The sequence below is a fragment of the Saccopteryx leptura genome, chromosome 3 (genome assembly GCF_036850995.1).
Source record: "Saccopteryx leptura isolate mSacLep1 chromosome 3, mSacLep1_pri_phased_curated, whole genome shotgun sequence".
Classification (NCBI taxonomy): Eukaryota; Metazoa; Chordata; class Mammalia; order Chiroptera; family Emballonuridae; genus Saccopteryx; species Saccopteryx leptura.
The window spans coordinates 31,183,681-31,197,487 of NC_089505.1; the positions used below are offsets into that span (position 1 = coordinate 31,183,681).

At 38.4% G+C, this 13,807-nt stretch overlaps 1 pseudogene; it reads left to right on the plus strand.

Annotated features, from left to right (window-relative positions):
- Positions 1 to 641: 641 nt before the first annotated feature.
- Positions 642 to 10,797, plus strand: LOC136398141 (vascular non-inflammatory molecule 3-like; annotated as a pseudogene).
- The last annotated feature ends 3,010 nt before the right edge of the window (positions 10,798 to 13,807 follow it).

Below are 13,807 nucleotides of genomic sequence, written 5' to 3' on the forward strand. Positions count from 1 at the left end.
TGTTGTTATGATGTCAGCCTTCTACAATGGTCCAATATCTACTATATATATGTATTAATATATATATTATTCATTTCATAGACAGAGAAGGAAAGCAGAGAGAGAGAGAGAGAGAAATTTCAATTTGTTGTTTCACCCACTTACACATTAATTGGTTTGTTGTTGTATGTGCTCTGACTAGGTATCTAACTCCCAACTTTGGTGTATTGGGATGACAATCTAATTGAGTTACCAAGACAGGGCCCAATGTTGGTCCTATTGATGGAAACACTGAACTACCAGGGAATTATATTCTATTAAAAGGAAAGAGTTCAATAGCCAGTGTGCTTTTGAACACCCAGAACAGACTGGGTGAACTCATCCAGTTGGCTCCTTAATTCCTCCTTTAGAGTTTGATGGCCCTCTGAACAGTGTCAATAACGGCACTGTATGCTTGAGTCAATCCAGTTATGCAATCCTGGCTGTCAGTTTTCTTGCACATCATCCTTTCACAATGATGTGAAATGAATTCTGTGCAGTTGTGTAATGTATTTGTCAGAAAATATACATAGCTGGCAGCTGGTAAAACCTTAACATGCAAGTTTCTCCAGTGATACAAAATATAAGCATGTGAGTTTATCAAAGGGTACTGAATCGCAGCTATGATCACACCACATTTTCCACATTATGTGGCTGTTTTTTCCCTCCTCTTCCTGAGTGTTGGTGCCCTGGACACTTTCATTGCTGCCATGTATGAGCATGCTGTTATTATACCAAACGAAACTAAAATACCTGTTTGAAAAGAAGCAGCTTTGCTACATACAGATGAACAAGAATATAAATGCTTTGGAGGAAGCAGTTAAACAGGCAGCCACCCAGGTATTGACTTTTTCATACTGGCTGGGATATTGTAAAGGAAATTTGAAACGTGATAAAGTGTGAGTGCTGAGAATTTATGAAAAACTTCTTTATTCCCACTTGTTTGGGTAGGGTGCCCATATTATTGTGACCCCAGAAGATTCAATTTACAGCTGGATCTTCACAAGGAACACTGTTTACCCTTATCTAGAGGATATTCCAGACCCAGAAGTGAACTAGACTCCATGTAAAGACCATCAGAGGTAATGTCATTATCCTTTGACTTTTGAAGAAAAGTTTGTGATATTGTGAAATACCAATAGCAAATGCAGTAACTTGACTAGTATTCTTGCTTGACACATAGAAAATCTACGACGTTGTGCTTAGATACCTCTAGTGCTTCATAATGTGTGCTATCTGGCATGTGATTCCTGTATGGTAAATGACTTGAGATGATAGTGATCAGTTGGTTATTTATTGTAGTTTTCTTTATTGAATAATATAGTATGTATATGCATGGTTTGTAGAATAGCTGTGCTTAACTGAGTTTCAACAAAGTGAGAAATTTGTGTTATCTAAGACTTACGTTTCCAAATTTAAGTAAGTTGGTTAACCCGTGATCACATGTCTCCTTTATAAGAATGGTAAAAAGATAAATGAGCTATGTTTTTAAAGAGATTTGATATTGTTATCACTAACAATGTATTCAGTATAATGTGTGGAAATTTCATAAGACTTGAAAAAGTAAGTACTTTTTCTGAGACCACTTTCTACCACTTCTTAGCTGAGTGATGTGAGGCGGAGAACATACACGTAGACACTTCTGCTTCTTTGTCTGTAAGACATGGATAAGATTTCCTCTCCTATTTCCCTTACAGAGTAGACAAGAGGGTCAAGTGAAGAAACACACATAGAATCTGTACACTTTTCCTGACCTGTGATGGCGCAGTGGATAAAATGTCGACCTGGAAACCTGAGGTCACCGATTCAAAAAATCCCTGGGCTTGAGTGGTCAAGGCACATATGGGAGTTGATGCTTCCTGCTCCTCCCCCTTCTCTCTCTCTTTCTCTAAAAGTGAATAACTAAAACCTGAAAAAAAAAAAAAGAATCTGTACACTTTTGTGCCCTCTTCAATGTTAGTTACCACTATTACATTTTCAACAGAAGGAACTGGATTTAAACTTCTTTGTTTCCTTGTCCTTTATGAAATTTTACTTATTATTTATACCTGTAGGTTAGGTATAACTTTCTTTTAAAAAACTGTATGAAATAGAAAGATTTATGAAATAGATTATTTTAGGCATATTTACTTTTTAAAATAGTGCATGCATAATTCATTAAAACGACACTACCAATGCATTAAAAAGTATTTAATTCATTAATATTAAATTTACATGCATCTGTTTGGAACTATATCTATTGCAGAAAAAGAGGAAGTTAAATAATTTTGACTATTGGAAATTGATAGGAATGCCAGAATGCTGCAATGTAGGAACTCAACTATGTGAGTCAAATCTCGCCCTGAGATCTGCACTTTTGGAAAAATATTCTCTGAGTGTTTTGAAGTCTGTGTTTACAGGCACTATGTAACCATGACTCAATGTTCACTTGACTTGGGGGCTTTTTCCAGAATAGGAAGGATTCATTATTCGCAGTCATTTAAGAGCCTTACACCAAAATACACCTATCTGCCTGAGCTGATAAAACTGACTTTCCCAAGAGAAAAATGTCTGAAAGCCTAATTAGTATCTAACAAATTATTTTTAAGTTTGGAAGAGAGGTGACTGATGAAACTTTAAAATTATTATTTTTTATTATTAATTGAATTTATTGGGATGACATTGATTCACAAAACCACACAGATTTCAAGGATCTGCACACTGCATCATGATGCGCCCAGGGCCTCAAGCAAAATCCCTTTCTGTCCTCAGTTTTGTTCCCTCTGCCCCCCTCCACCTGGCTCCTACCCCTCCTTTCACTCTGTCTATAACCACACTTTTTAAATAGTGCATGCATAATTCATTGAAATGACACTACCAATGCATTAAAAAGTAGTGCACATTATAACCAAACGTTAACCACACTGTAACCAAAAGCGTAACCACACTGTCTATGTGTTGTACATATGTTTTTTTGGCTAATCCCTTCACCTTTCATCCAGTCTTCTCTCCCCTGACAATTATCTCTCTGTTCCCTGTGTCTATGCTTCTGTTTCTATTTTGTTCATCAGATTTCCACATATAAGTGAGATTATATGGTATTTGTCCTTCTGCAAAAGGTAAGACTGCCTTAATTTTTACGGCCATGTGGTTTTCCATTGTGTAAATATATCACAGCCTTTATCCACTCATCTACTGATGGGCACGTAGACAAGTTTTCAGCTCTGATTTATGAAAAGAAAAAATATAGGCCCTGGCTGCCTGGCTCAGTGGTAGAGCGTCAGCCCAGTGTGTGGATGTCCGGGGTTTGATTTCTGGTCAGGGCACACAGGAGAGGTGCTCATCTGCTTCTCCATCCCTCTCCCCACTTCCCCTCCTGTAGCATGGACTGATTGGGGCAAGTTGACACTAGGCTCTGAGGATGGCTCCATAGCTTCTGCCTCAGGTGTTAGGAAGAGCTTGGTTGCTGCACAATGGAGCAAAGCATTGCACCTAGTAGACTTTCTAGGTAAATCTTGGTCAGGGTGCATGCAGGAGTCTCTTTGTCTCCCCTTCTCTCACTGAATAAAAAAAAAAAAGAAAAAGAAAAAAAACAGTATTTAATACAATGGTAATATTGATTTTTTAAAAATGTTCCCTAGTAATATATCAATATATTCCTAAAAGAGATAATAGAAGGACCATGGAACATTTACCTCATGTTTAAATACTGCCACTTTAGAATACTGACGTGTCTCATGCTTACTTGCACTTTCCTTATGAGGAGCTAATAGGAAATATTTAAGTGTCCTAATTATTTAGCCAAGAAAAGAAAAATTAAACAACTTACATAATAATTACACAGGGAGCTAATAGGCAATATTAAAATACCCTAATTATTTACTCAAGAAAAGAAAAATTAAACAAATTACATAATATTTATTAAAAGTCCTAATGAACATAAATGTGGACAACATGCCTTATTTTTTCTGAAAATAAATGATCTAAAACAATAGTTATAAAGCTGTTCTTCCTATTCAAAGGTTAGCTCAGCGTTAATCGCGGAGGGGCTGAGGGACCCTGGAGACAGCCTGAATGAACGCTAAAGCAATGACGTCATCAGTTTCCCGGGCTGTCTTCTTGCAACTGCCAAATCCATAATGCCCATTATTTATTTATTGAACGCCTATTTGGTTTCAGGAATTGGAACTGGTACACTATGCACATTATCTCGTTCAATTTATGTAGGAGGGATAACTATTCCCATTTTAAATATGAGGATAGAAGGAGGCTTTAGGCTCATAACCGGTAATTAGCACGGCTGGAATTCAGCGCAGCCTCTTCCACTGAGCCGTGCTGGCCGGATTTCCTCTGAGCACCTGAAGGTCCCACAACATATTTACATTTTCCAGGGATTAGTGACTCTACTTCTCTGACAGGGTGTTCCAGATGATAAAAACAAATGGTGTCTTATTTTCTGCTGAAATCTCTCTACAACTTTCTTTCATCTTTGTTATATCTACATTATGTTAATATCCACTCTGTTAGTATCCACAGCTCATCTTCAAATTAGAGCCTTCCACGTACTTGAAGTCAGCTATCATTCTGCCTATTTCATCATCTCAATCTTTTCCTATTTTCTAGTAAATATCCTAGATATTTAAAGCTAATGTGAATTTGGCATTACTTTGAAAAGCAATTTTATAGTCTATTTATGTTCAAGTTTCCCCCAAGGACTCTCTCAGGTAGAAAGGAAGCTATTATGTTGCATTGACCGATGAAGAAACTGAGCCAGAAGAGTCAAGTGCATATTTTTTCCGTGTCTTTTTTTTTCTTATTTTCTTTAAAAAATATATATTTAGTAGATACTACTACATTTTTTTCTTTATAGAAGATGATTTATAGAGGGCCAATTATTTACTGGCTCCTAGTAAGACTATGGCTAGGCTATAGGGAAGGTCCTCTCCACTAGAAGAGACTGTTCAACTTCAAGCCCCTCGTTTGCCTTCCTGGGAATACTTTATAAGAGAAAGTGTGCTTCTCATCTTTCTCTTCCTCCTCCATTGTCTTTGAGCTTCTGTCTTTCACTGCAATCTATAGTCTGACACAAAAAGTAGCTCAGCTTTCATAAAGATAAAGATTCCATTGCATGGGAGTTTTAAAAGTCCTTTGTTGATTTAAATTTTTTCTGTTGTGTAATAAGTAACAGGCAAATAAAGTATCACTTAGAAAGTTCAGAAATCACTAAAATATAGGAGATTTAAAGCAACCTTTATTGAATTAGGTTTGGCTATGCTCCAGTGCAAGAAAGACTCAGCTGCCTGGCCAGGGACAACGCTATCTACGTCGTGGCAAGTATGGGGGATAAGAAGCCATGCAATGCCAGTGACCCCCAGTGTCCTCCTGATGGCCGTTACCAATACAACACTAATGTGGTGTTTGATTCTGAGGGTAGGTTGGTGGCACGCTACCATAAGGTGAGAATCATTTGTGTCTTAGCTAAACTTGCTTCACTTCTTTTGTTTGTTTGTGGGATGTATGTGTACTTGTCTGTTGGATGTCGGTGGGAGAACTTTTGCAATGGACACTTTTCTTAATGATTACATTTCAGTTGAAAAAGAATTTGGCTTACTTTGGTTTCACATATGGAGTCTGAGTTTAAATCAGTCAGAAAATAAGATATAGCAAAATATTAAAACAGTAATAATAGTGTCACAAAGTTTTTAATATTCTCTGAGAAAGGTGAAATGCTCTGTTTTATCCAGGACTTAATACCAGAGTTCGTTTTTAGGGCCAATTTATTAACATGTTGTATTAGCTTTAGTTATTCATGCCATTATAACCTTTTGCTTTTTAATGCAATAATAATGAACTCCAACTGAAAGTGGATTAACCATTCTCTAAAAAAAAATTGAATTTCCTTGCTTGTGTCCCTGAAAAAGCAGAAATCATAGAAAGGGTAGGTCTCTTTTCAGATTTAGTCTGTGCCTCAGAGGCTCAAAAAATGTCATCTATCTTTCCAGCTCTCTTAGTCTTTGTTACATATTTGGTTTTTTCCTTTGGGTTAACCATCTTTTTAGAAGCTCCATGGCTGCTCAGCATGAATCCCACATTCTTACAGCAAGAAAACCCAGAGGAAGAGTGTATTTTTTCAACTGAGAAATCCTGCAGAAACTTCACTGTGCCTTGACTCTGATTAGGCCACATGCCTTCCTTGAGCTGCTCCCTGCGGGATGAGGGACAGGCTGCTGCACGGGGAGGGTGCAGGAACACAGGGTGCTAACTTACATGAACCTAGAGGTGTCATAGGGGGCGCAGGACAACATTCATTGTGTTAACGTGTCAGACTTTGCATGAGCAGCGCTGTTGGTATTTAAGGAGTATAGTGGGAAACACTCTGAAATTTGTCATATTCAAAATTCAACCTATGATTTTAGGACAGAAATAATCACTTAATAAATATAATTTACAGATGTAATCTCATTGGTTGATTGGTTGGTTGCAGAAAAATGGGTTTTTGATTGTTAATGCCACAGTGAGAAAACTCATAGACAGTGGTATACTTGGTAGAATTTAAACATATTTATGTGTGTGACAATTTTAAATGTGTACGTAGTATGCATGAGAGAAACATTTTATGAACACTGATAACCTCTGTTTGAGTTTTGTTACTAATTGTCTCCTTCTTTGCTTTATGTGAACAGTACAATCTCTTTGCACTGGAAACTCGTTTTGATTTCCCCAAGGATCCAGAGTTTGTGACTCTAAACACTCCTTTCGGGAAGTTCGGCATTTTCACTTGCTTTGACATTTTAATTTACAAACCGGCTGTGATGCTGGTGGACAAGTTTCAAGTTGACAGCGTTCTCTTCCCCACGGCATGGTATAACTTGCTGCCCTTCATCTCAGCTGTGCCCTTCCACTCGGCCTGGGCTAGGACCATGAGGGTCAACCTGCTTGCAGCGAATGGCCACAACACCAGCGTTCATAGGACAGGTACTCACACTTGTCATGAACCAAGTGGCAGTGGCAGTCTCAGGAAGTCTACATTGACTTTCAAGCCACATTTTCCTTTAATGATTATTTAATTAACTCTAAAGTCACAAAATTCATAATTACATAGATTTCTGTACCAATATTCTTTAAATGGAACATTGTCTCTTTGAGTAAAGAAAGGTGTAAACATTATCATTGAAATTTTATCTGAGGGGGAAATTGGAGGTAAAAATAAGTCAAGCCACATAAGGAAAAAAAGCCAGATCTAAAGAACTTTACAGCCAACATCTATTAGCAATATTGAAATAAATCTTGTTGAGGTATCAAAATCACTTTAGACTTGACCAGGTTTTTAGAGTGCATTCTTTATACAGTGTGGAGCAAAAATAGGTTTATAATTGTTCACATGGAAAACAATGAATAAATAATAATACAAGAATAAACTCTGTATTGCATACTAAAAACTGTAAGCCTACTTTTGTCTCATGCTATAGTTTCTTCACTCAAGGTAGTGCAGACTTCCCTCTTGACACCTTTCTTTTTTATTCTTTTTCTTTTTTTGTATTTTTCCTGAAGTGAGAAGCAGGGTAGCAGACTCCTGCATGTGTCTGACTGGGATCCACCCAGCATGCCCACCAGGGGGCAATGCTCTGCCCATTTGGGGCATGGCACTGTTGCAACCAGAGCCATTCTAGTGCCTGAGGTGGAGGCCATGGAGCCAACCTCAGTGCCCGGCCAACTTTGCTCCAATGGTGCCTTGGCTGTAAGAGGGAAAGAGAGAGAGAGAAAGGAGAGTGGGAAGGGTGGAGAAGCAGATAAGTGTTTCTCTTGTGTGCCCTGGCCGGGAATCGAGCCCAGGACTTTCACATGCCAGGCCGACGCTCTACCACTAAGCCAACCAGCCAGGGCTCCTCTTGACAGCTTTCTTATTCATTGATCTAGAAGAATCTCAAACAAATAAGTTAGATCAGCGAGGAGCTAAAATTATTCTTCATGTATGGTGAATTTTCCATTTTGTTTTTAAGTTGATTTATAAAGGGGGGGAAGTAGCTTAAGTAAAAAAAAAAAAGAAAGAAAAGGAAAGTCATTCAATTCAAGTAATTTCAGTATAAGCTGAGTCAACAGACTCAAACTGGAACTTATGCCAACATAAAAGCCATCTCCTTACCTATCTTGAAATTTTTTTTTTGTTTCCATAAGTTTATATTTAATTTCTTATTGGAATGATTTTATTAGTTTGTCACTATGCAAAATTTGAACCCAAGATTGTGTTTCTTTCTTTTGCTCATAGGGAGTGGAACTACACACCTGAAGGAATCAAGGCGTATCACTATGACATGGAAACAGAGAGTGGCCAGCTGACGCTCTCAGAATTGAAGGCCAGGCCTCAGAGTGAACCCACCTACCCTGCACCTGTTGACTGGAGTGCTTATGCCAAAAGTATCAAGCCATTTCTCATCTGAGCAGTCAGAGTTTTCAGAGATAATTACTTTTGATGAGTTCACCTTCATTTAGCTAAAGAGAAATGCAGGAAGTTACACAGTTTGCCAGAAAGACCTGTGTTGTCACTTAACTTACAAGATGTGTGAGAAACGAACAGATGAGGTATATGCACTAGGAGTTTTCAATGGACTGCACACCGTAGTTCGCCAATATTATTTACAGATAGAAATGCTTTAATTTGTTAGAATGGCTTCTTTATAAATTTTTCTTCTAGGCCACCATTGCATTTTTAAAAAAAGTGTATCGGATTCCGTTAATAGGAATAATGTTACATTTATCACTGAATTTCAGCCCCACCGCTGATAACACTTTATTTGTTCAGTCTTAGTAAGAACAGAATTAGTTCTCTTGGTTGCAAGGTAAAAACATAAAGCAGATTGATTAGTTCTCAACAAACCGGGTTCAAGTTTTAAAAAGTGCAACTTCCATGCATTCTTTCTTTTTTTCTTTTTCTTTTTTTTTTTTTTTTTTTTTTTTTTTTTTTTTTTTTTTGGTCAGGTTACTTTAGAGCAGTGTTTTTCAAAACTTTCAACTAGATCCCAGAGTGACAAATCCATTTTACATCATGACCCAGTGCAGTCAAGATGTGTGACTGAGTTACAAGAGATATTTAATCAAACAAACATTTATGATATAATAATTGCGTGCAGTGCCTTCCTATTTTTAATATTCTAGTTTATTTCATTTTGCTTAATTGAAAAATAGCCTGACGATGCAGGGGTGCCGTGGATAGAGCATCAGCCTGGGATGCAGAGAAACCAGGTTTGAAACCCCGAGGGTACTGGCTTGAGTGTCGATTTATCCATCTTGAGCATGGGCTCACCAGCTTGAGCTGGCTTAACTGTGGGATCATAGATGTAACCCCATGGTCTCTTATTTGAGCCCAAAAGTTGCTGGCTTGAAGCCCAATGTTACTGGCTTGAGGCCAAGGTCGCTGGCTTGAGCAAGGGGTCACTGGCTCGGCTGGAGTCTCCTGGTCAAGGCACATATGAGAAAGCAATCAATGAACAACTAAGGAGCTGCAACAAAGAATTGATGTTTCTCATCTCTCTCCTTTCCTGTCTGTCTATCCTTGTCTATCTGTCTCTCTCTCTTGTTAAAAAGGGGGGGGGGTAATTCTAACCCACTGACACTGAATTGATTTTAGGATTCACTAATAGGTTATGACCTGCAATTCAAAAAACTCTGCTTAAGAGGCAACCTAATACACATTTCTCTATTCCTTGAAATTGTGTTTTTTGCTGAGAAAACATTTCCAAGATTTCTAACCACTTTTCCTTTCTTTGCCTACATAGATATGCACATTAGTGAAGTGTCGAACCACTGACCTGAGAACTTGTGGGAAGCCTATAGGGTCAGCTTCTACCAAGTTTGAAGAATTCTCCCTCAGTGGCACATTTGGAACGAGTTATGTTTTCCCACAGCTCATTCTCAGTGGGAGTCAGCTTGCCCCTGAAAGCTATTATGAGGTAGGAGGTTTTCAGGATAAGGAATTTCTTTGAACTGATGACGTAGATTGGCATAATGAAAAATATTTAAAATAATGAGTCAGTGTTGCAATGTTGTGGCTCATATTACCCTAGCAACACTTTAAAGACATGTGGAAGCTATGATATGGAAGACAAGTGTGGTTCTTGACTGCCTGTAAGTTGTAATGGAAAATTTGATATTCATTTTTCTACATTAGTATGATTTTGAAATCCAAGGCCACCATAAGGTTATGGAGAAATTAAAATAGATATATTGATTGCCGATGGTGGCAGGCAACTAATGTTTTCCTTACTTGTATGGTATAGAAGATCCAAGTTAAACAGATTAAATAAGGCATCCACAACTTATTTCATGGGTGTGTTATTTTAAGAAGTTATAATAATGATAGTAATACTGAATACTGTCTATAGTGCTTCAAGAGTTAACTCTTTTTTATACATATCTTTTTTAACCCCTGCACAATAGATTTATTTGCTGCATTTTCACCCAATGTCCCTTTGCTATTAGATCTTTGGATCTGAAACATGGGTCTTCTGACACCAAATTCTGTGTGCTTTTGACTATTTTATGCTGCTTTTAGAATGATGTTGACAGAGAAGGCCTGTGGGCTGGAAACTGAGCTGTTCACAGGAGTTAATCCCTTGTTTCTTTGATCAGGTTTCAAGAGATGGACGTCTGAAGAGCAGAAGTGGAACTCCTTTGCCGATCTTAGCTACAACCCTGTATGGGAGAATGTATGAGAGGGACCCTCCGCGCTTAAGGCAGGGACCAGGGAAACACAATGCTCCTTTCATCCGCACCCTTTCAGATTTAGCCTCGCAAGGAGAGTGAGAGAAAACAAACAAGCAAACAAACAAAAACCTTTAGTGTCAATAGATGTGTGCACACTGTTCCCAGTGGCCAAGACATGGAAACAACCAAAAAGCCCTTCAATAGAACTGGATAAAGAAGATGTGGCACATATACACTATGAAATACTACTCAGCCATAAGAATGATGACATCAGATCATTTACAGCAAAATGGTGGGATCTTGATAACATTATACGGAGTGAAATAAGTAAATCAGAAAAAAACAAGAACTACATGATTCCATACATTGGTGGAACATAAAAACGAGACTAAGAGACATGGACAAGAGTGTGGTGGTTACCAGGGGTGGGGGGAGGGAGGACGCAGGAGGGAGGGAGGGAGAGAGTTAGGGGGAGGGGGAGGGGCACAGAGAACTAGATAGAGGGTGACGGAGGACAATCTGACTCGGGGCAAGGGGTATGCAACGTAATTTAATGACAAGATAACCTAGACATGTTTTCTTTGAATATATGTACCCTGATTTATTAATGTCATCCCATTAACATTAATAAAAATTTATTAAAAAAAAAAGATGTGTGCACAAATTTTACATCTTTCTACTTGCTCTAGTACATACTCAGGTATGGGAGCCTCACTGATCTTTCATGTAGATGCATCTGAGTCTGTGTAAGTATGCATATGTACAGTAGAACATATACTTAAATGGGAGGGGTCACCTAGAAAAATTCTTCTGTGGTAATTGCTCTAATGTATGCAAATGTTTTTCCCATTTGTAAATACATAGGGTGAATACTGAATATACAGGGGTTTTGATCTCATACAGGAAAGTAAAAAATAAGGGCATCTTTTAAGTAATTTGAACAACTTTTTAACTAACTAAAATTATTCAATTAACTCTTTATTCTACTCTAATGATGTATTTGCATGCAAATTTGATACTTAGAATGAAAGTAAAAAATAAATAATCTCCTTCAGACTATAGCAGTTTCCTTCTGAAATCATTCTATCCTAAAATCTATCTAATTGGATTAAGTTTCCTCTAGACTCAGGGATCTGTTGCAGACTGTGCTAGACTGAGAACTTCCATAGAAAGTGTCACCATGTCATTTCCCCCCTTGGTCTATAAGCCCTGGTTCCCGAGTCCTTTTTCTGGTTGGTCACCGTTGAACTCAAGAAAGAGACACACATGAGAACAGGGGACTCTTTGGGATACGTGGGACTGATTCAGGCTCATTCTGAGTTTGGAAACAGCCCTTTTTTCATAAAGAGGTGTGACAATTGCTTGCTTTCTTAGGGTTTTCCTAGGTGTTTATTTCCACTTAATTTAATTCACTCTGGTTCTAGGAAGCTGGAGAAATTCTGGGCAGCAGTAAATGCCCTTGGTCTTTGTTTCTATCATTGTTAGGTCTTTTTCCAGGGACTGTGACACTAGAATCTTAGGATTGTCACTGTGCCCGTGACTTCCTCCTGATGGGCTCGTGCTGACTCCTTCAAGGCATCTTTCCTCTCTCTCCTAGACAGTTGTCTGGAGGCAGCATTAGTTCTGGTGACCTCACCTTCTTCACCACCCCTGATCCTCTGCACCTGGTGTGAGCTAGCCTCTGTCTCCTCTGTTTAGTAGAGGGAACTGCAGAATCACCGAATACAATGGGCATTCTCAGCGTCTACTCACCATAACTCATTGACACAGCTGCCCTTCTGAAAGTGGTTTTGCCCTTTCCCTTGTAATGTCCCACGTTTTCAATTTCTTTGCCCTCTTTTGCCTCTCTCCCCTCTCCCCTCAACTCTTATTTCATTTACCGTGGTTTATGTTAAAAACAAAATTCCATTTAGCAAATCTGAAAATTAAATTGGTTTTATTAAATTATTCATGAATCTAGTAACAGAAGGGTGCTTTGAGTTATGCAAAATGGAAGTGATTTATAAGCAGAAATTAGGCAGGGCAAGGAGGTTATTAGAAAATAAAGAAGGAAGGAAAGAAAGAAAGAAACAAAGAGAGAGAAAGAGAAAGAATGAAATAAAGAAAGAAAGGAAGGAAAGGAAGGAAAAGAAGGAAGGAAGGAAAGAATACAGCCAGACTATACTGTTTTAACCCAGCGCTTCTTTTAGGATGAAGAGGGTGCTAATCAGGAAATTTCCAATTAATCTTTAAAGGTCATACTGTTGGGTTAGGTAAACACTGCCATTAAGTTTTAGTTGTTGCACTGAGGGCAAATGAATCTATTTGGGGCCTGTTCTTTCTTTCTTTTAACACTTATAAATCAGGACATCTTCTAGACTCAGTCTTCACAGTTGTATCTTTTAAAAATCTATGTTCTTTCTTCGAAAATTAAGCGATTCTAACAGCTTCAACTGGTAATTCTGAGGCACCAGAGTATATTGTACTGGTAGGCAAAAATAAATAAATAATAAATTTATGACTTAGTTTAGTCTGCATCAAAATGATTTGAGGTTATATTAAAAACAAAACAACAAAATAAAAATAATTTTATTGAGTTCTGTTGGGCAGATAAACTGTATTATGCTCACTTTGGTAAAGTGGCGCTGCCCACGTGGAGTCCGTTGCCCAGGTGATATTAATGTGTGTCTCTGTGGGCAGGCAGAATCCCTGTAGCCTGGGGCTTGCTTTTTGGGATTAAGCCTTTCCCACCCATTTTGATGTGGGGTGGTACAATCCAATCATGCCTCAGAGAAGTGACTTTGTATTAGAGACTTCCCTATTTTGTATATTGGATTAAGGGTTTGGATTTCTACACTATAAAATGGGGATGGAGCGGGAGCTTGCTCTCTTGGTTCCTGGGATGATTAGCATGAGAGAGCAGAGGGAGCAGAGTAGAGAGCAGAAAGAGGCCATGTGGCCAGGAGAAGCAGCCAAGATGGCGGAGTGCTGAGTGAGAAGCCAGTTTGTGCAGAGTTTGTATCTGGGATAAGGAAGGAGATGGGGAACTGAGGAGAATAAGGCTGATGAGCTAGAAACCTTTGATTCTAGGAAACTCGGATAAGTCAGTGGCTTTGTGAGCACTGAATAT